Below are 23307 nucleotides of genomic sequence, written 5' to 3' on the forward strand. Positions count from 1 at the left end.
TTTTAAACCCTCAGCTCAGGGCCATGAGGTGTTGAAAGCTCTCTAATTTGAGCAGAAGTATCAAGAAAGGAGAGGTCTGAGTTTAACAAGCACTGGACATAGATGAAACCAGAGTCTGACCACTCAGATATGACTATGAGGAGGGCAGTGGTGTGATGAGAGGCAGAGAAGAGCTGGGAAGAAGGCCCACTTCTCGACATGATGGACTAGATGACAAGCTCTAAAATAAGATATACTAAATATATAACAAAATAGCTTGACAGATGGCAAGCAAATTAGAAAATATTCAGGCATAGATATAACAACTGAATCCACGAAGTTAGTAAAACCATGTAAAATTCACTTACAGAAAATCACAAAGGACAACTCAGTCTCACAGCATGGAAATAAGATTCCTCTGGAATGCAGAGAAACATTCCCAATCCAAAAGACATAATATTAAACAGGGCTACAACGTAACACTTCAGATAGAAATGCAATGATAATACTAATCATTACAGTTTCATTTCATTGTTTAATTTTGTTACATTAAGGGATATATTTGCGTTTCAGTAAGCATCATGCTGGGACACTCATGGTGTTCCCAGGAGTTTTAAACCTTTGGTTTTCACTTTTTAGCTCTAACCATCCTTTAAAAATCCTTTAAAAGCAACAAATTGGATGGTAACTGGTGTTATAACAGGAAATACTACACAACATGTATCAGGGTATATTCATATCATAAGAGTTACATCTTTTTTTATTGCCCGCCAAGATACAAGGTACCTTAGGAAATGTATATTGATAAAGTAGATTCCCTTGGCCCTAACCCTGCCTCAACTACATATCCCTCAGCCCTGCTTTAAACTTTATTTTTAATTATGATTAATATGTACGGAGCATGCAGAGTACACTTATGCCCTGCAATGCAAGTGTAGGCCTCCCATGGAGTTCAATAGAAGCTGCGTGCATATCTCAGAGGACAGAAATTGGCTCAACATGTTTAATAAAAATCATCTCTTCTGCCCTCTGCCTCCAGGCAGATTCCCGTTTGTAATCCTAGTATCATTCATGATTAATAATGCACATGTGTTAAAAATGAAAACTCTCTTTCTCCCTATCATGTCTCTGCACTCATTGTTAATAAATATGTTTATAATTAAAATCTTCTCCCCATGCCTTCTCCGTGCCAGTAGCAGATTCTCAACACTGATCCCACTCTTATGAGCCATAACAAATATATCTAAAGTTAAAATCATCTTCTCCAGCTGTAGAAGTCCTTTGCCATCCGGTTTTCATCTTCAGTTCCTGGAAATATTTTGGCGGCAGATATGACTCCTCCCCAGTGCATCTCTCAATCTGACTGCCACTCCTTTGAGCTGATTTTAACAGGCTGCTTTAAAGCAGGAACAAAACAGAGTGCTCAGGAGGTCAAGAGTTCCTCTGCCACATGCAGCTCGAGCCCTCAGAGTAGCACAATGTGCAAGAGCAAGGTAACCAGGGTAAGAGGCAAACTGGAAAAAAAATGGGCAAGACCATGATATTCATGCTAACCTATGTATGTGCCGCATTGCAAATTGCTCTCATGAGCTCACGGCTTTTCAGCTCAACAATAGTTTTTCCTTGACAGATTCCCCTCTTCCAGGCCATTTCTGACAGGTAAAATGTTGTCAGTGCTATTCTTTCCTGAAGTCACCACTGGTAGTCCAAATACTGGTAAACAAGAATCCTTGAATTTCTGACTATTACTTCTAAGGTATATATTGAAAAGTAGAGACAGATGGCTACCATTATAAAAATACAGAAAATGCAACTATTTGGTTTTGTCGAGTGACCGGATTACCCAAACACAAATGGCCGTTGTACTTTGGCCTTCATTCTGGAAAGAATCACAGACCATGAATTAATGATCTCCTCAGGTGCACAAAGTTAAAACAAGGGCTTTGCAGGCATAGGGCCCTCCATGCGTGTGACAAGGAGGAATGCTGATCAATGGAACACCGGGACCAATAAACAACTATTAAATTTACCACAGCCAATAAAATGAAGACTGTATGAATAAATCAACTCAATTGCAGTAGGGCTCAAGAAGTCTATTCCATGGCATTTCAAAAAAAAATCCTTGTGTCAACCCTCAGATTGTGCTGATACTCAACAGTGCTATTATTTAGTTGCAAGAAAAGCTACTAAGACCTCATGTTTATCTCTACAAGTGAGTGCTCTGACTGTAGATCACACAGTTACTTGAACTAGTGTGAAACTAGCCATCATAAGTGCTACAAGGGAGATGTTATTTATAAATGGAAACATTTATAAATGTTCGAAAATGACAGTACTGTCTTACTATGCCATGGAAGAACCAACCCAACTAACCAAAAAAACAAACCCCAAACCCACAAACCAAACAACCAAACAAAAAAACGAACACACACACCCCTCCCCACCGCCCCCCCCCCCCCAAAAAAAAAAAAAGAAAGAAAGAGGATCCTTGAACAAGATATCCAACTGTACTTGAAAGACAATGAACAGATCCATGAGCTTCAGGAATCATGTATCCTGCTTTCAAAGATACAAATATGTTCTGCCAGGCTCTGGATTTGCAGGACAAAATGCAATAATGACCTATTAGAAGTTTCTCAAAAGGAGAAGAGAATTACACTTGAGAAGTTGTCTGGGAAAGATTATGAAAGTGTGAGACAGCCACAGAAAGAGATGCATTTGCTTTGGAAGAACAGGCTGTCTCCATAGGCCTGCTCAGATCCAGGAAGGATAAGCCTCGGAGAATGCCTGGTTTACCATTTACAGTTTCTCTTAAACAGTTGTTTGAACGAGTTATAGAATCATAGAATCATTTAGGTTGGAAAAGACCTTTAAGGTCATTGAGTCCAACTGTATGCTTTGTTGCAAATGGCATTTTGACCACTCACCACCAGTCTTCCATTCTGTTGGGGAATAGAGCTGTAGGATGCAAGCACATGTCATAGGAAACTGGAAGTCAAGGTGGGACTGGAGGTTAAGACCCACCTTAAAAATAAGATAATTGCTTGAGCCAGGTAACAACTTCTGGCCCGGGACCTGATAATGAAGATATAATGAGGAACAGAAAAAGTCATAGGTGCATTCTGCCTATAGAAAATAGTCCTGTATATACCTCCTTGTGAAAAACGTACATACAGAAGCTATGAGGGTTTGATCACCCTTCTAGGGTATTTCAAGTCTAGTTATAAATTCTATAGTAGAGGTGCATAATTCTGTATAAGCTTTATTTTGCAGGAATATTTAAAAAATATACAGATTTTCTGAACCCTACTTCTTGTATAGGATTCTGCAAACCCATCTGCCCCCCTTACTGCCCAATACACCAGGGTGGACTGCAAAAAGAAAAGTTAAGAACCTAGTTTAGAAGAACAGCATTTCAGAAGGGCATTCTGAGTGTCTCAAAGGAATTTATTTGAGCTCAGAATTTGGCCCACTATAACAAGTGCAGCATGTTTGGAAGAGTTCCTGCTGGCGTGGCTGTCACATACCATATAGCTCTTCTGAGCTGAAAGCTGCAACCATTAAAATGCATATTTAGTGCTTGAACTTGTAAAAATTTATAATATTAATAATAGTGATCATGTAAAGTAACAAAGAAAAAGAAAATTATTTTCTAAAAAATGGAAACCTATTATATAAACAACTATAATTTCTTTCTTTTGCCTAAGGAGAAAGTTACTTTTGTTTTCTTTTTAATAACAGTATTAAGCATTCCCGTAATGTTTAGCACACACAGCTATTTGAAACTAAAGATGACAAGACACGTTTACTATGCAATCAGCACAATCTCCAAGGAAAGACTCTTCTCATATTAAATGCAACATTTGGTTCAAGTTCCAGGAAGCTGAAATATTATTATTGCGTTCTTTAAAAACAACATGAGCCTATCTTCCTCAAAGCCAGTCTGTTGATTAAGCATCGAACCATCAATAGTTAGCAGTATTAGTTTGTCAATCTAATCACAGCAAATGGAGTTCCTGACAAGAAGCCCCTACCTTTAAATAAAATTGTAAGTGCACTTTTAAAGGATATTTTAAGCTTCAGGAATGTCCATTTAATTTTAAAAGAATTGAGGGAGTATTTATACACTCACCATTTCCACTCCGTCTTTTAGGAGTCCCTCACCACTACCAGAAAGGGACACCTGCTGGAAATAAAAATCAAGGACAAAAATAACCACTGGTGGTTTCTGCTAAATTGTTGCTTGCAACTGCAGGAATCTAACACATGTGATTATTTAATTTTTACAGCACATGCTCTTTATAGTCAACACTGATGTCTGCAAGGTTATTCATCTTGTTCTACTGCAGAGTGCTTCAATTTGGATTCTTTTTATTGGGAAACTTTTCAGTGCATTAGGTAAAGGACTCTCGTTTAAAGTCCCAATAAAAGGCACACGTCCTAACCACCACACTCATCTGTTTTCTGTAAGACTGACACCTAAAATCTTTCTTTTGCATTTTTATGGTTATGTTTGTAATGGTATTGGTTCCATTTCTAGATATAAGCAGAAAGTAGTATTTTAGTGAAGTAATTCCTTACATACTGGGTGAAGGAGAACAGTGTCAAGGTTCATGCAGATCCAAAGAAAAACAATTTCCAACATTTGGTCACTTGCTCTTAAATAATAAAAAATAAATAAAAGTTACACTACTAAGGACAATAACACATTGTAACATGTAACAAACAAAGTACATTGTTGTTGGTTAAAACTCTTTCATAAACAGTTCACACATCCTAATTCTCTGTAAGCAGATTCTTACTGCCCAGTGCACATCACTGTTGATGCATTTTGGGGTAATGAAATAATAAAACTTTGTCATTCAAACTTCAATTAAGTAAATACATATTTTACACAGTCATTGGGAATATCCACAAATCTAAATCTGAGCTCAAGCTTAAGCACCGTTATGAGTTAACCTTCATCAGAAAAGAAACAGAACAGAGAAAGAAAGATAAATAATTACACAGAGAAATTAAAAAGTGTTTGAAGATTTTTTTTACACACTTCATACGAAACAGACATGAAAGTGAGAGCTCTTGATTTGCTTGCTTTTTCAGTAATCCTTTCATGATGAGGTGCAAGATTAGAAGTGAATACTATGAAAGCGGAAGTTTGAAGATAACGTTTTCTCAGCTTATTGAAGTTCAGTACATTGTGTCCTGAATTAATAGAGTTCGCTGAGGTAACCAGAAAGAAAATAATAAGATTTATTTTGTTTTTCCCCAGCATGTACTAAATGTTTCATAAAGAACAAGAGGCTAAATCTAAAATATAATGAAGTACCTATCATGCATCTTGAATAGAACTGAGGTGCCAGTGTCCAAAATTCAGATCTGGATGATATGCTCCGCTGACCCTCACAGATCCAGATGTCTTTGGCCTCCATTGAGCTGAGACCCTTGGGACCTGCTTGATGGGTCAGCCTAACCAGACCGAAGCAGGGCAAGTACCCAGAGGATCAGCCAGGTGAGTACCTTCAAAACACTCCTCACAAACATACATCTCACACCAAAGCAGGTCTACCTGTGCAGCCATTGCCTTCTCTTAATCACAGTTAGCAGAAAATATAGTAGTATTGGGGTGTCCTGCCTTTTATATCCAGAAAAGCAAGTTGCACCCCCAAAGTGAGACACCAGACCCCACTTCTCCCTCTGTAGGGGGGTTTCAACCTTTGCCACCCACTCTCCAAGCCAACATCCCAGCAGGGGACTCTGGGAGGCAGGGAGGGATTCAGCATGCTGGGCCCAGCTCCAGGGAAGCTTATGTATTTGATATGGATCAATCACAGCCATGGCTGATTCACAGCTTATTTTTTTTGGGGGGGAGGGTGTATTCATAGATTTTTTTTTTAATGTATTTATAAATATGTATCTGCAACACATTACATACGAGGGGGAGAAGAGAAAAGGCTGAGAAGTGACCTTTTCTAAGGGATCAGAAAGGCATCTTAGTGAACAGGGTTAAAAAGACATTTGGGAAAAATAAGGGTTAAGGATTTCTTCCACTGCTGTAAACAGTATTTACACACTAGCTCTAAAGACGTGGTTCTCATTAGTCCCAGCAAAACATAAGATAAAAAACAAAGAAAAAATATAACATAAAGCACCGAAGTGATTTAAACCAGTGACATCAAGTATGCACCGAGTCAGTAAAATCCTAGCATTAATGAAAATGTTGCAAGTGGCTGCTGTTGACATTAAGGGAAGAGTCCAATTTTCATTCTGCTGATGGTTTCTCTATGCACGCCTAATGATGCAAAGGCTTTTCAAGTGCAAAACACTTTAAAATACTTTTACCCAGCCACAGTTATATTAAAACCTCTGAGGGTACCTAAAAAGTCATATCCCAAACCCTTTTTTTCCAGTTAATTTTATGCTTATTTAACATGTTTCAATTTAAAACCTGAAAGGGAGCAATTTCTCTACACTGAGCAGATTCCCATTTACTCTTATCCAGAGAGTATACACCTGGAACATATCACTCACTCCTGCCTTTTCTGTTGCTGTACTGCAGGGCTGAACAGCTGACACTTAGACAACACAAGCCACAGTGGGAGAATCAGCTAGGATATAAACTTGAGTGCAACTTTTAATTCAGCTTTGAAAAGAGATCATTGCTGGGAAGCATTAAAATTGTAAGACAGCCCTGATTAAAAAAGAAGTTCAATACTACATATAGGTGCTTTTTTTCCAACAATGCTTCCATAGAGTAAGTCCTCTGAAAAATTTTCTTAATATTTTTAAAAGACGTGTGGCACAGTGGTACTATACAATGGAAGAAGAATTAGAGTTATCGTTTCAGATGAGGTGTGTTGAAAGACCTAGGACTGACGCAGTTGGCAGCCTTGGAGTTTGCCTTCTTATTACTACCATCTGTGTCAACCCCAGTATCCATTACAAAAAGAAAAAAGCAGGAGTGCTTTCTTGTGTACGTGACCCTGTTTACGTGCAGACCTTCAATATCTGCAGCAGAGACTGGAAGTGTGCTCGTTCTCCACTAAACACAGTGAGAGATTCCAGTGGCCAGATAACAGTTCTGTTTATCAGCCTGTAAACAAAATTCAGTGATAAAATTGTGCTTTTCTTCTTTTCCATAAGTCTTTCCTCTGGATTTTTTTTTTTTTCCTACCAACTGTCATGATGCTGATGAAAAACAATCTCTTTGCCTTTTTGAACCTGATGTCTCTTACAACAGCAATCTTTTATAAAACCTAAGAGAGCAGTAGAGCACTTTGAGGTTTCTTTGGTGTTGGGGTTTTTTTTAAATAAAACCCAATCATGCCAGCTGAAAGTAAGCGAAGAAAAACTGTTCCACCTAATATGTGAAACAGTTGGCTTATAAATAGGCTTGGAAGCAGCCTGAATTATTTCAGGGAAGTTAAGTGGACTGTAACCAACTGCAAGTTTAATATCCAAAAGAATACTGCTGATACTGGATTTTTAGATTCCCTTACTTACTTTGTAAGAAGATGACATCATTTGAAGACTTACAGGGATGATTGTTGAAAGGTAGTTTATATACACTTTTAAAACTAGACTGAAGCAGAGAATATTTAAGTGGGTATAGCATAAGGCATGACTAACTATGCCCTGCTTGCTGATGCTGGAAATCTGATTTTTTTCTTCACAACCTTCAAAAAGTTGGGTTCACTTCCCCATAATTTTATCTTGCATAAGATCCACCTTTGACAGAACAGATAATAGTCAAGCAAAGGCAAAGCAAATGAGGAACTGTGAAGGCTGCTAGTCACATTAGCACTTTTTTACCTTTTTTTTTTTTTCATTACAGTGTTACCTGTCCTTTTTGTCTCTCCCATTATATTCTCTTATAATCAGTCCTCAAAAGAGGGCTGATTAAATGCTTCTTTAACATAGGGAAATACTGATGTCCCTAGAGAGCTACTCAAGCAGTACTGAAATGGGGGGGAGGGGGTGGGCAGGGATGGGGGAAAGAGAGTTATTTTTATTTGCATTCCATTCCCAGCTAGCAGAGAGAATCTAATGTGTGTGAGTTCACAACAGGCATCCTCCCATTGCAGAGTAATCTCCTATTACAGAGTAATCTCCCGTTACAGGCCACAGTTCCTAATGGGGCATAATCATTGCCCATCACATCCAAATAATTTTTCCAGCAGCAAACTTCACGGGATGCTTCACAGAAAGGGAGCAAGAGTGACCAATCGTAGCTGTGTCTCGGAACATTACCACAGAAAACTGAATGGTCCCGTTGGTAAATAAACATTACGCACCAGCCTGAAGTTTCACTGCAAAAGCCAAACTCTGTACTATTTTCCTGTCTTGGAAAAAGGTCCCTCCAGGTGAATATTGAACAGGATAGCAGTGTAACAGTGTAAGTATGTTTTAATCTCCCTCCAGATGGCTGGAATACCTTTCCACATGCATTTTTTCTCCACCGAGGTGTATTCTATGTCCATACAGATAGACTTAAGGGCATGCCAGCCCACTCTTCTAAAGACATTCCCAGGGAGATAGCATATGAACAAGCAGTAATAAGGATGTGACCATATGGTATAGTATAAGAAAATTCTGGTAGTAAAGATACTAGTAAAAAACACAGGTAAAGACAGTGTTATTGGACTCTCCAATTCAGACATGATCACATATATATATGTACATACTTTATTTTAACATGACCATTGACTTTGGTGAATAACTGGTGAAAAAATATCTGTCTACATAACAATATGTTCACAGAAATCTAGATGAGCCACAGTTCCACTGAAATTGCAGCGATTTAGGTAGAGTTGATGACAGGCGGCCATAACCAAAGACACATGCACTTCCTAAACAAGGTGCTGGCTCTACTTTAGTAACTTAAGTCCTTATAGAATAAGTGGCGTCCTTTGGTTTCTAAAACCTGTGATATTTCAACAGGGACATTAGTGAACAGTAATTATCACTGAAGAGCACAAGGACCACCTATTTTTGTTTTTCAAAATGTTGCATTAGCCTCAACTAATTTCTACCTCAGGAAACATGAAAGAAATTAATATAAAGTACCTGTAAAATATCTGTGTAAGAAAAGAGAAGCATTACTTTGAACCACACCTTAGCTTCATTATTCAAAAATATGTGCTTTGAAAGAATTGCATATTTTGTGTTAAAAGTTTTCATTCATAGATTTCAGAAGAGATTTAACAGAACATGAAAACCAGATGACAGACAATGCTTATTTGGAAGAATAGAATACTGAATTTAAGTTAACTTTGTACTTATCTAGTGTTTTACAGTGGATTTGCTTGACCAACATATGCCTATATGAAGTAGGAAAAATGAATCATAGAATCATAGAATGGTTTGGGTTGGAAGGGACCTTAAAGATCATCTAGTCCAACCCGCCCTGCATGGGCAGGGACACCTTCCGCTAGACCAGGTTGCTCAAAGCCCCATCCAACCTGGCCTTGAACACTTCCAGGGATGGAGCATCCACAACTTCTCTGGACAACCAGTTCCTCTGCCTCACCACCCTCATAGTGAAGAATTTCTTCCTTCTATCTAATCTAAATCTACCCTCTTTCAGTTTAAAGCCACTACCCCTTGTCCTATCACTACATGCCTTTGTAAAAATCCCTCTCCAGCTTTCTTGTAGGCCCCCTTCAGGTACTGGAAGGCTGCTATAAGGTCTCCCCACAGCCTTCTCTTCTCCAGGCTGAACAACCTCAATTCTCTTGGCCTGTTTTCACAGGTGTCATGGTTTAGCCCCAGCCAGCAACTAAGCACCACGCAGCCACTCCCTCACTCCCCCTGCCCTGGTGGGATGGGGGAGAGAATCGGAGGAGTAAGAGTGAGAAAACTCCTGGATTGAGATAAGAACAGTTTAGTAATTGAAACAAAACAAAGTACAATAGTAGTAGTAATAATAACAGTATAATAATAACAATAATAATAATATACAAAGCAAGTGATGCACAAGGCAATTGCTCACCACTTGCCGACCAATACCCAGACAGTTCCCGAGCAGCGATCCCTCCCCCTGGCCAACTCCCCCCAGTTTATATACTGAGCATGACGTCATATGGTATGGAATAGCGCTTTGGGCAGTTTGGATCAACTATTCTGGCTGTGCCCCCTCCCAGTTTCTTGTGCACCTGGCAGAGCATGGGAAGCTGAAAAGTCCTTGGCTAGCATAAGCAGTACTTAGCAACAACTAAAACATCAGTGTGTTATCAGCATTATTCTCATCCTAAATCCAAACCACAGTACTATGCCAGCTACTAGGAAGAAAATTAACTCTATCCCAGCCAAAACCAGGACAATAGGGAAGGTGCTGCAACCCTCTGATAATCTTCGTGGCCCTCCTCTGGACTCGCCCCAACAGGTCCACATCCTTCTTATGTTGGGGACCCCAAAGCTGAACACAGTACTCCAGGTGGGGTCTCACAGGACTGGAGTAGAGGGGCAGAATCATCTCCCTGAACCTGCTGACCACACTTCTTTTAATGCAGCTCAGGGTGTGGTTGGCCTTATGGGCTGCAAGTGCATATTGCCAGCTCATGCTGAGCTTCTCATCAACCAACACCCCCAAGTCCTTCTCCTTAGAGCTGCTCTCAACCCATTCTCCAACCAGCCTGTATTTGTGCTTGTCATTGCCCCAACCCATGTGCAGGCCTTGCACTTGTTCTTGTTGAACTTCATGAGGTTCACACGGGCCCACCTCTGAAGCCTGTCAAGGTCCCTCTGGATGGCATCCCTTCCCTCCAGCGTGTCAACCACACCACACAGTTTGGTGTCATCAACAAACTTGCTGATCATGCACTCAATTCCATTGTCCATCTTGCTGACAAAGACGTTAAATAGCGCCGGTCCCACTAGTGACCCTTGAGGAATGCCACTTGTCACTGATCTCCACTTGGGCATCAAGCCATTGACTGCAACTCTTTGAGTGCAACCATCCAGCCAATTCCTTATCCATTGAGTAGTCCATCCATCAAATCCATGTCTCTCCAATTTAGAGACAAGGATGTTGTGTGGGACAGTGCCAAATGAGACCCAAAGTATTTACACAAACACATTCATGAAAGGAAAAAAAAAAAAAGTCTGAGATCCAAAGGTTAAACAGGGACATGGAAGCAGGAAAATTCTTCCAGAGGCGAGGAGAGCCAAGAAGAAGAATAAGGAACTGTATACTTACAGTTTTATACCATACATTGTAAAAATGTTCACTTCATATATACACTTCAGACTATGCCATCATTACAAGAAATTTTCTAAGTTGCAACGAAACAGTAAATGAAAATAAAAGTATGTTTCCTAGATATACAGTCTTCTTCACATCCCCAGGCACTCTGAAATTGTTACAACTATTACAATGACTGATTAGGTAAGAACAAGAAAAGAATGCCAATTTACATGCCTATAATATATTTTTAATTGGGGCAGCAATTCTGTTCAACAACCTGCCTTCATCGGATTCCTGGAACCAGCCTTTTGTAACAGGGAATATTGATTGCCACTGAGTGTTTCTTTCTCTCAGAATAGCAGTTGCCATTAAGTAACTCTCAAACGCAGGCACCTATTTTAAGTGTCTCTGGATCTTCAAAAGTCAAGTTCAGTGAATGACTGTACAAAGTATATTATGTATCTTCAGATCTACAGTCCAATATCCTAAGATTGTATTTATTTTGTGTTTGGTTCTATGTTCTCATAATTTCTAATTTTTTTTCTATACAAAATTCTAAACTCCCATTCCCCAGGACCACATAACAATTTTTAACAGTATTTTGCCATCATAACTATTTTGACTGAAACACTCAGAACAGGTGCTAGAATCTGTTTAATAAGGAAGTAAGTCCTACCAAGGAAACAGAATTCTCTCCTGAGTTCATTGTTTTGTTTTTTGAAATTTCTTTCTGGTAACTCTTGTCTCATTACTATGTGTCAGAGGGATGTGATGAACCTCAGCCTTTCCCTGACTTATGGAAAACAAAAAAGGTAATGTCCTCTTTTTGAAGCAATGAATGTTCAGAATGTGCTTGAAATTTAACAGATTAACCATGCTTTCATGCTGTTTCATTAACCTTGAACAATGAGGAAAAAATGCCTAGAAATGTACATTTCATTAATAGGTGTGGTGATCTCCGGGAGGAAAAATGAAAGAACAGAAACATTTCCAGTTCTGTAAATTAGCCTGACAGAAGCAGATGGAACCATGTCCTACCTCTGATAAAACTATTATCTCCATTGTCAGGGCATTTCAGGACAGCTGCATAGTTGAATGTTATTTTTCTGGAATATCTGATGAGGTGTTTACAAGGAAAAATTAGAAGCACCTTGCATTGCTGCGCTTGCCCCAAGCACTTATACAGATCTAGTAGCATACATTTGGCAAGTACTTGTCCATGAGTGATATTACGGGAAACTCTGATCTCATCTCATGGTGGGAGGCTCAACAGATATCCAAGATAAAAGCTAGAATAATGATGGTAGGCTTTGTTAATGACATTCTCTGTGAACCCTGCTGAAATAATGGACAGCCACAAGACAGTTGACATATATCCTTGGAAAGCATCAATCTGAGACATCAAGCTTTGTAACTAAATAACTTTTCCTGCTAATCAAGTAATCTGCAGCATGATTATAAGCAAAAAAAAAAAATGAAGCTTTCTTCTCCTTTGAAGGAGGCAACTGGGTCTGTAAGTGTGCTTGGACAGGGAGAGAGTTCTGAAAGTCCTCTTGGAGAATTCAGCTACCAAAATCTTTTCTTCTTCTTCTTCCTTCCTGTTTGCTGTAATGACTATGGTTAGTGTGGGTCATGACCACTGCCATCTCAGGCAGGATTTCAAACCTGATCTCAAGAAATAAACAGAATACAGCTCCCTCCCCTTACATCCTTTTATTTTTCTGTTCACTCTCTGCTCCTTTGCATATGTCAGGGTTGTCCACCATCATCTGACAATTGCCAGAAATAAAATTTATTTTAGGTAAAATTCTACAGTCTCAAATTAATTGGAACTTCGTAGAAATGGAAAAACTTTATATCCATAATGGCAAAAAGCTACACTTCCTGTCCAAAGACAACTGTCCTCCTTTTCAGAAGAATTCCCAGAAATGCTACATACTACATACTCTTCCCAAGTACATTGTTTACTACAGAGCCTTCCTCAGTATGTACAATGCTACATATTCTTCCTGAGTTCACAATTTAATAACTTCAATAATTAAAATCCTATGGAATATTTAATTGTTCCATATTTCCATACACACAATCTGCATCTCAGAGAATCCTCTACTCCTTTAAAGTCTTTTTTGCCTTCTTGATAAAAATAAGTCCTCAGATAACCCACAGTTGACTTCCCTTTCCCCTGTCTGGAAGCAGCTGCAGACCTGAGGAATTGCCCAGCTCTTGGCTAAGACACCTTACACCTAGAGGAAGGCAAAGTCATAAGCATATGGGTCTCCTGAAGAACAAACAGCAGAAAAAGGGTGATTAAATGCCTCTGGAAGCTCTTGAAGGAAGGGAGCTCTGGCATAAACTTCTTGTCTTTTTCCTAAGTACAACAATGCTGCTGAGTTGCAAGCTTTAGGAGAGAAGCAAAAGATGATGACATTTTTACAGATAAACAAAGAGATATAAGCAATGACAATACAGTATGCAGCAACATGTATTAGGACTGCTTGATTGACTGACTTCGTATTATCAGTATTTGTGATGATACATAACATCAATGTAGTAATAGCTATCTAAAGAAAAAACAACCTACACATGCAAAGACATGTATTCTTTACGTGTAAAATTTGATGATCCTTCATTTACTTCCTTGCCTACATTTCCCAGAATATATTTGCCTATCTATATTTCTTAAATCTCATGTCCAAGTGATCAAACTGCATTCCAACCAGCAAAAAAGAATATTGGACTATCACAGATACCTATTTTGAACTGTACAACCAGACACTGACACCCTCATTTGGAATACTGGGTCTGTGTATTATACAAGATATTGCCTAAAGTTTGAAAAGGGAGGAAAAAAATCAATACTACAAAGGCCATGATGAAACAAATAAAGAAACTAAGGATTATTTTTAAGGATTATTTTTTCTTAATATACGTATAAAGAAAGTTATCGTATCATCAAAAATAATTAAAATGTAGTGCAAAGCATTTTAAACAATGATATTTTGCATGCACATTTGTAGAAAATTTGGGCCTAATTCTAGTTGTTAGGCTAAGAGTTATCTCTCTCCAGAGATTCCTCATAGAATATCTTAAATAGTTCTTAAAAAGTGTACAAGTTTCATATTGGCTTTCAACACAGGTGTAAAGTTCATTAACTTAGAGTTTTAAATCCCATTTGAGAGAATATCCATTTCTAATACTCTTTGTCAGGGTTTTCCTTTCTTTTTTATAAAAGAAGGAATTTCATTTTCTTTGGATTTTTTTGGGGAGGAACCACATTCATACACAGAAGTAATAAATAAGTAAATGAAAATTTGTTAATAATTGTGCATTACTTTAGTTTCCATTATCCACATTTTACAAGAATACTCCTGTACAGAAAATGCAGAGTACTAAGAAATTGTAGGAAAGTTTACACCTTCAAGTGTAACAGCTTGGAAACAACCACACTGCTCCAGCTGTTACTAAAAGAAATGTGGGATAGTCATGGGACTTTGTTTCTACACAGTTTTTGACTCTTCTAAAATTTTTTCATTCCTAAATTCATGCATTTTTTCCATACTGTTATTGTGGTTTCTGATTCCCCCATTACCTCTGTACCAGAAACAAGGGAAAAATGTGTCAGTCTCTCTTAACTTTAGAGACATTTCTTATTTTTTCCACAGAGTGGGCATTTGTTAATGGTGTCAGCAACCCTGCCCATCAGAATTAGCTGAATTTTACACAAGGAAAGTGAATAGGGACTGTGAGATGAGCAGGCGGGAAAATGTGTTGTCCTGTCACTACCCAGACAAGCAATCCCACTAAATACACACTGAAAATAAACATCGAATGGTGGACTAGTCAGGTATATAAATGCCAATGTTCCTTTTGTCAGCCACAGACTCCTACTCACATGTAGGTTAATTAAAGGGCGTTTGTTTATGCTGATAAATATTCCATTATATGTTTCTTCCATCATACAAATAGGAAAGGAGCTTTTCCCAGAAAGGTAATTAACTTACAAGTTTCCCCAGCCTAAGAATGTAGTAATCTAATTTACCATCCTAAGGTGTGTTCTATGAATATATTAAAATTAATATATCAATTTTACTTCTCAGAAGGAGGAATCTTAGTATACCATACAAAAAAAAGTACCCGGGCTGGTACTCAAACATGCAGCTGTGCAGACAGGTCTTGTGATACAGTCATAGCCTGGCTTTGGAAACATGTGCTGATTCCCCCTGAAAAAGTTATAAGGAATAATTCACCATTTTAATCATCTGTTATACAGGAAAAGTCTAGAAATTTGAAACTGAAAAACCAAATGCTTATTTATCTTGGTTATAAAATAAAATTTAAAAAACTAACACATATCTTTACAGTTGGGAAAGCTGACAGACTGCTGCTCAGAGCTCATTATTTTAACCTAGAGAGCATACAAAAAACCACCAGGAACTGATTGTTCAGATCTTTTAATCATCTACTGAATAAAGTCTATAAGACAGTTTGGTGTTGTCAAACATCAATTAGTACTCTAGAAAAATTCATAATAAGCAGAGATCATATAAGATATCTCACCTAGGTAACCTCTATTTAATTTTCTTTTTTTTTTTCTTTTTCTTTTTGTTTGTAAGACAAAAACAGATTAAAATACTCTCAAGGTTTTCTCCTACCTTTTTTCTTTGTTTGATAAATTGTTTCCTCTTTAGGCTAAGCACACACCCAACTAACTCTCTGTCCTTATATACAAATACATGTTCCATGTAGTCACTTCACTTTCCAGTGTGTTCAACCATTTTCTAAGGAAAATTAGTTATGTGAATTAGCCATAAATATGATGCTATTAATCTCATTTATACAGACATCCACTTGTTCAATTTATACTTTCTTGAAGTCTATGACTCAAAAATATCCTTCAGTCAGTAAGTGACAGAATTCCAGTAACTCAAATAACACTGAAATAAGGTTTGTTACTTAAGTATATGTTGCAAATACAGAGCAATTGTTATTTTGCTGCCTAAACCACTGGTTTCGCTTCAGTGCTGCTCAAATGAGAAACAGGTAGCTGGACTGGGTAGACCCATTCAGTATCTTAACATTGTAATCAGGCCAGAAATGCAAGAACCTGAAGTGAAACTAGTTCATTCCACTCCCCCTGCCCATACAGTCACTGGTGTCCCTTTGCACTGCAGGACTAGTATCAGCTTTAATGGGTGTCAATTGGACTTAAGTAACCTAGCAAAGATTTGACCCCAAGTGCAAGTTCAGTTCACAAAGATCATTAAAACAGTCATAACACAGAACAGAATCCACTTTTAAGGGCTTATCCAGTTCAGAAGCTTTTTTTTCTTTTTGTCTCTCCCCACCAATTTATAATTAAAATAAAGAACGGAATAGCAGCCTGGAGCATCCAGATTTTCTGGATGTAAAACAGAACCTACTTGGATTTCATGTTAACTGCTGTGTTGTAAGGTCAGCCCGCAACAGTGTCCATAAAGAGTCATAAATAGTATCCATTAATGAATTAAGACAGATAAGGTAGTGTTCTTTAACTAGGAAAGGTGTCATAGATTCTAGAAGCCTTAAAAGTAAGAAAAACTCCTTTTAAGCTTGAAAGGGTTAATGGGATTTACTAGTCCATCAGTGCAAAAAAAGTATTCTTGTCAAGGAAGTAAGAGGTGGAGTGCTCATGCCTTTGCGTATCACCCAGTGATTACAACTCAGGAAGCATTATCTCTGCTGGTTTGGGCCATCCCACTTCCGATTGGTGCTTCCTCTGCAACCTCCCATCCTTTCTTTCCCTGCTGTTTTATGTGGAACTCACCAGCTCTGGCACTTTCCTTATTTAATTCTCCCTAAGGGCATCAGCGGTGATTGAAGTAAACAGTGTGCTCTTATTTCCAATGTACATGCACGCCTGAGAAAAGGCTCGAATCTTGGCTTCCTTCATGGAGGCTGCTCCGTGCCAGACTGCAAGTACAAAGACACTTCAAAGGACGTTTTGGTAGTGCCTGAGATTTCCCTCATTTTGAAAGAGTCTCTGGCTATTAAAACACTGGTACTCTGGGCAAACAAGCATCTATCCAGCTTTACCCCCATATTTGCAGTTTGCAAGCTGTTTTTAAGGTACAGCTAAATGAAAAAAAAAGTATCTCAAGTGCAGTTCTAGAGATTTAGTTATTAAAATGGCCTAAAGGAGAGCTCTTGCAGCTGGATGTAAATTGAAGCAGGCCTGAGCCTATACCAAAGTATGCTGGGGTAGAGTATGCCAGGATGTTGAAGGTAGTGTTCAGTCAGTTTTGTCCCTCCCATCTCACATTTTGCACCATGTGGAATTTGGCTGGATCTACCCAAACACTTTTGTCATCAGCTGGTTGCAGCCCACTGCTTCTCAGATGAGTTCCAACAAACCCCAACCCGATTTTAAAACAATTTTTGGTTTTACACCAGTACTGGCACTCCTTACTTCCCTTGTAATACGGCACAAACGCCAACTACAAATCTAAACAACAGTACAGAAAGTTCATGGATTTGGTTTTTTTATTTTGGTCATTCCTTTCTACAAGGGCCCTCTAGGATGAAGAGGTAGTTTTAAGAAAAACAGCCTGGGTGTGTTACAGAATGCACTTAAACATGGCAACAAATACGCTTTTTTTTTATAGAGCCTGCTGAAGTTACTATGCTGCTTCTTGTTGCTTGGGCTGCATCCACTAAAACATTGTGAAAATATAGTAATTTCTGGAGATAATGGAATTTACTGCAGTGATAAGGTCATTACTTTCATGCTGAACTCATTCAAATCAAAACAAATCAAACAAATCATTCCCCTACACACTCCATGTTTCAAAGTGACATTTAACAGATATAAATATTTTGTGGTGTGCTATTTTTGTATTATGTTTCTGTGTCCAAAGTGAACACTCTTCTAAGAGTTTTTATTTATATGTGCTATACTATCTCAGACTAAACACATTATGTGAGCAAGTACCTCAAAGTTTTGAAAGAAAGTTTTCCAAACAGATTCTTAATCTTGAGAAAATTAATGGGCAGTTCTTAATAAATCCCATTAAGCATATCAGTTGCATGGCTGTGAAATGGCATCTAGTATGATTATGATTAATTTAGTCTTGTTCATCTTTGAATCGTTCATGGGAAAACACAGAATCGAGTCTCTTTCATAGCTAAATACATCAGCAGTCCTTTCACTAAAACTGCAGGCTGTCAGATGACATCAGACTCTGAGTTGGTAGAGTCTTCAGTTTGCCAAAAGTCTTCTTTAGAGAGGATGGCTATGGCCTCAGTGCTGGTTTTATATCTATACAGACACCTCCTTTCCCCCCAAGCCTGGCTAGAACTCTGTGAAGCATAAAGTTATGTCTGCTCGGATCTAATTTTAGAATAAGGGTCTTTAATAATTCATTTTCCCAGTCAGATCTGCAGGGCAACTGTAAACCAAAAATGTCGGTGGCTTGGGGATTCAACTTTAGGTCCAAGATCAAGAGAAAGAAGACCTGTACCTATTCCAAGTTGCATCTCCCAAGTCTCTGGCACATGTGCACACATCAGATATTAAAAAGCCATCTTGCTTTACTCACTGTGGCCTACTATAATTGCAACGTATAGAGTTTTCCACTGATAGATATGAAAAACAACATTTCTTCTTTAAATGATGCAGCATTGAAGGTATGTGCAGTAAACAGAACATATCATGCCAGAGATCTAAAAGTGGATCAAATGTAAAACACAGGGATTTAGATGTAGCCCTTTTTATTTAGGCACAAAGACTTCTATTGTTTTAAGGAACTGAGCTTACCTTATGTCTGACTTAATTGACCTGGGTTTGAAATGTTATCAGAGAACTTTTGTGTAAAAAAAAGTGCTCACACAGTGCTGCACCCTTCCAAACAGGATTGCCATAAAGAAAGGAAATTTATCTCAAAAGGGATAGAGAGGAAGGGAGGGGGAAGACTTTTCTGTTTGGATCAGAGTGCACTTGCTTGGCTTTAAACAGCTTAACTTTGATCCAACCTTCAAAACCCCAGTGCATTTGCTTTTACAGTGTCTCTATTCCTCATCTTTAATTCTATTTTGCAGTCAGGGCACCCTGCCAACAAAAGAGGGAGAGCTCAGCACACAGTTTCAGTGTTTGGACTTGGAAACTCGGACCTTCATCTCTCAGACTTTGACCTACTGAAAAGAAGTCTGCTGAATTTTGAGCTAATCATTTGTAACACAACCAGAAAAAAAAACCCACACTGGCAGATACCAGGAGGAGGAGACTCTCCTGGTGTAAAAGAAACAGCACTAGTATGCAGGAATTTGATCACACAAGATACTAGAAAATAATGAGACACAAAAAGCATTGCACAGTGATACTTCTTGGGCTTTCTCATGCTGAGGAAGAAGCTGCTTTTCATGAGATAGGCTTGAGAAATGGCTTACAAAATGTAAGTCGATTTGTGCTTGCAGTAAGTTTAAACTGCCTGAAACTTCATCACTGTGCATTTGGAAACTGGACTTCTGTGTTCAAAATATATATTTAGAAACTGGGAAATCTTATACATTTCCTGGCAGCAACTTCATCCTTTCTCTTGCTCATGAATATATTCCCCCAAATCCGGACATTGTGATTGTAAAACCTGGTGTGACCTTTTAATATTAATGCCAGGAAAGATGATCATGTCAGAGAATTCCTCTGTCAGCTTGTTTGTTTTTGCTAGAGTGCTGGTTTCTCAGCCCAGCTTCAGAGCCCCCACCAAAACAAACAAGTAAAACCAAAAACCTCTGATCTGCATAAATAATTCCTCCTCAGTTGTTGTTACAGAATTCCAATTATCAACACACGGGGTTTAAGTTAGTTGAAAATTAAAATCAAGTATTTCTTTCTTTTTTCTTCGTAAATCTGAGCAATGCTTTGACTGACCTTTCCTAGTTCATGCCACTAGTATTGCCACTTGTTGGACTAATGGCTGCAGCAGAACAATTTGCAAGCCAATGAAAGAAAATGAAGGCTTAAGACCTGCTTGAAGACAGCTCTTGAAGACAGATGGAAAAGCTTATTCCTAGATCAAAATGGATGTCTTTTCTCTTCAGTACTTAAAGCCAAATATGGTCAGGAAGCAAACAAGTAGACTGTCAGATATTGCAAGTAGCCTGTGAGATTCACACAAGGTTTTATTGGCTTCAGCAGTGTGTCCTGAGCCATTTTGAGATGACTGTTAGCTCTGCACTTTGCCAGCTAACAATTTTGCAGCCCCTAAGCACTCCAGCTTCTCCCTTTGAGATCCAGCTTTTACACAAATAACTTTTGAGACACTGTGTGTGGCAGCAGGACAGCAATCTGAAGCTTGGCTGACTGCTATCAGTGCAGTAGCAACGTAATTCAAATAAGCCAATACATTTTATGGGGCTTATAAAAATTGGATTATGAAATATAAACTAGTCATTCACTTAAGTGAGACTATTCCCCTATATGCTTTACAGCAGAGAAGGAAAGAAGTGAGTGTGTGTGTGTGTGTGTGTACAAAAATCATTATACAAATAAATCCAATGACACTTTAGGCTTAAGGTTTATGTAATAGGCAAATTATACATGACAGACAAAGTTTTATTCTCTGAATTCCTGACCTCCTCCTTGGAGCACACATAAAAGACTAGATATTTGCACATTATATCATAATGAGTGTCTTGGATGACAATTTCCTTCTAATTTTTACTCAACTGTTTGAGAGAACAAAGCCACAGTTAATAACACTACTTAAAAAATCATATATGTGCATCTTATATGTGCATCAGCAATCTAAATATGTATCATCTTTACAGTTTATTCAGACTACAATAGGGAGTCCCATATCTGCTTAAAAGATGGAACTGTCTGATGCAGCATCAGAAAAATCTCTTGACAAGCTTAACCCATAATTTAATCAGATATTCTTTCACCTATATTACTTAGCAACTAATTTAACATACAATCCAGAAGCAGTCTTTAATTTAGTGGCATTCAGGAGGCACGCTAGGACAAATTAAATTGTCTGCTTAGTCCAATCTACAGAAGGTTACTGTACTAGGCACTGAAGCAAACACTCTGACAAACTGCATTACCACATAACATGCTGAAACAAGTAATGGCAAGTCCCACAGTAACTCTTCCATTTTTATTTCTCTGTATCCTAGTGTTTCTGAGAGAAATTAACATGTGCTTTTTCTCAGTGTTAGGGCGCTCTATTCATTTTCAGAATGAAAAGTTTTCTAAGTTTTTAATGTAGGTCAGACTAAACTCTTAACGGTGTGTTCAACCAAGATGGAGCTATTAAGCTTCCCTTTAAAACATTCTTATTTTCTAAGCCAAGAGCCCTGGCTCAGCACTGTCATTATAAATTTCAAGTTCCAAAATTAGTAAGTGGTAAAGGTGAAAAAGGATGGAAACACAACACACCCATGATTCATTATTCATTGAGTGAGATCTAATACTGGATGAGAAATCTCACAAGCACTTTATATTTAAAGCTGACTTGACTGCTTCTAGAAAATACATAGAAAGGGCAGTTTTCATTAGATGCACAGCAAGCATAGCTCCTGCTGCATAAGCAAAGATGTTCCCTCTTGCATTAGCATGGAGAGCTGGTGACTTCAGGTGATGAGGGACCTCTACCAGCTCTCTGCAGGGAGAGACTAGGAGAGACACTGCAAGTGCAGTCATCAGGTGTTAAGACACCACCAGTTAGCTTGCTCAAGTGTCTGGCAGACACCAAAGCTACTAATTTACAGTAACAGTAAAACTTCTCTAAGCAAGCTTTTTCTTCCTGCCATTGAAATATTTTATTATTTTTTCATTTAAGACAGCAGTTCTTTAGTAGTAGAAGAGAAGCATTCAAGCAAAAGGAAAATTACAGTTTTTCCTTTATATATAACAATATATTCTGGGAAAAGTTGGTGGATGTGATGGAGGCCTTTTCCTAATCCAGAAATGAGATTTCCTAATCTGAAGTCCTTTCTTCTTCCACAATAAACAGGCTTCATTAAAACAACAAGGGAAATCTATTGATTTCATGCTTTCCTTACTTGCTGCTTGGCTGCATTCCTTTGCTTTTATCATGAGTGGTAATTCCCCCTCACACACACCCCTCTTCAGCCAGTTAGTTTCCACATTACTATTGTAGGACTTGAGTGCTATTTAGCACAGAACTAGCATCAGTTTACCCAGCTTAAAATAATATTTTGCTAGAGTTCAATAATTGTAGTCAAAGGATGTTTTATTTGTATTTCTGGTAGTAAAGTATTAATTTTTCCTCTTTATACTTGAGGGGAATTTTAAAAACCTAGGTTCAGAACAAGCTATGCCTTTGTGTTGCTCAGGAGATCTGAGGTCTGCTTAAAAAAACCCTCAACATTCAAAATCTTCAAGACTCCAAGTCATACCTGTAGTGTCAGAGCTGGAGCTTAGTACAGAGTAGAGAACAGGAGGCAGCCCATAAAGGAACCATTGTATGGGAAGCAGCAGTATACAATTATGCATTTATGGAGGATTGACTGTTGTCTCAATTTTTTAATCAAGCTTTGTCTCAAAGAACTGCGGTCAGATATCCAAGCTGCACCTTTTCCTTTCAAGTGCATCCTTCTTTATAGACACTCCATGCTTTGTTTTATTAATGAGATCACCTTCTCTTCTTCCCCTTCACCAGCCCCAATGCCTTCAACTGGGCTGCTTTTTTAAGCTACCAGACTGATTGCTATTGCCATTTTTATAAGACACTTTCTTAGAACTCTTTCTCAGCATAAGCACTAATGACTAAATAAAGCTACATTTTTAAGAAGCTTCTACTTTTTCTGTCTTGCCAAATGATCAGCTTTTTTTGGATGCACCTTGGAAGTTAAAAAGAAAATAACAGAAGGGAGGTGCAATTGCTTTTTTGCTTTTCTCCAAATATTTTTTTCATAAAGCAATTGTGGGAGAAAAAAAAGTGATGAGAAAGGTCTACCTTCCACAGGTACCAAGTGCCAAGGTATCTTCTTTACCACAGCTTTTTAAATGGGTTTGTTTGAAACTGATTTTCAATCTCTTTACAAATATTTTGTAAAGCATGGGCAGATTTTCTATACACTGCATAATTACACTACCTATCTACTACCTGTATTCATTTGAAACCACCAATTTCCACAAAGAACAA

This window comes from Pelecanus crispus, chromosome 1 (assembly GCF_030463565.1).
Source record: "Pelecanus crispus isolate bPelCri1 chromosome 1, bPelCri1.pri, whole genome shotgun sequence".
Classification (NCBI taxonomy): Eukaryota; Metazoa; Chordata; class Aves; order Pelecaniformes; family Pelecanidae; genus Pelecanus; species Pelecanus crispus.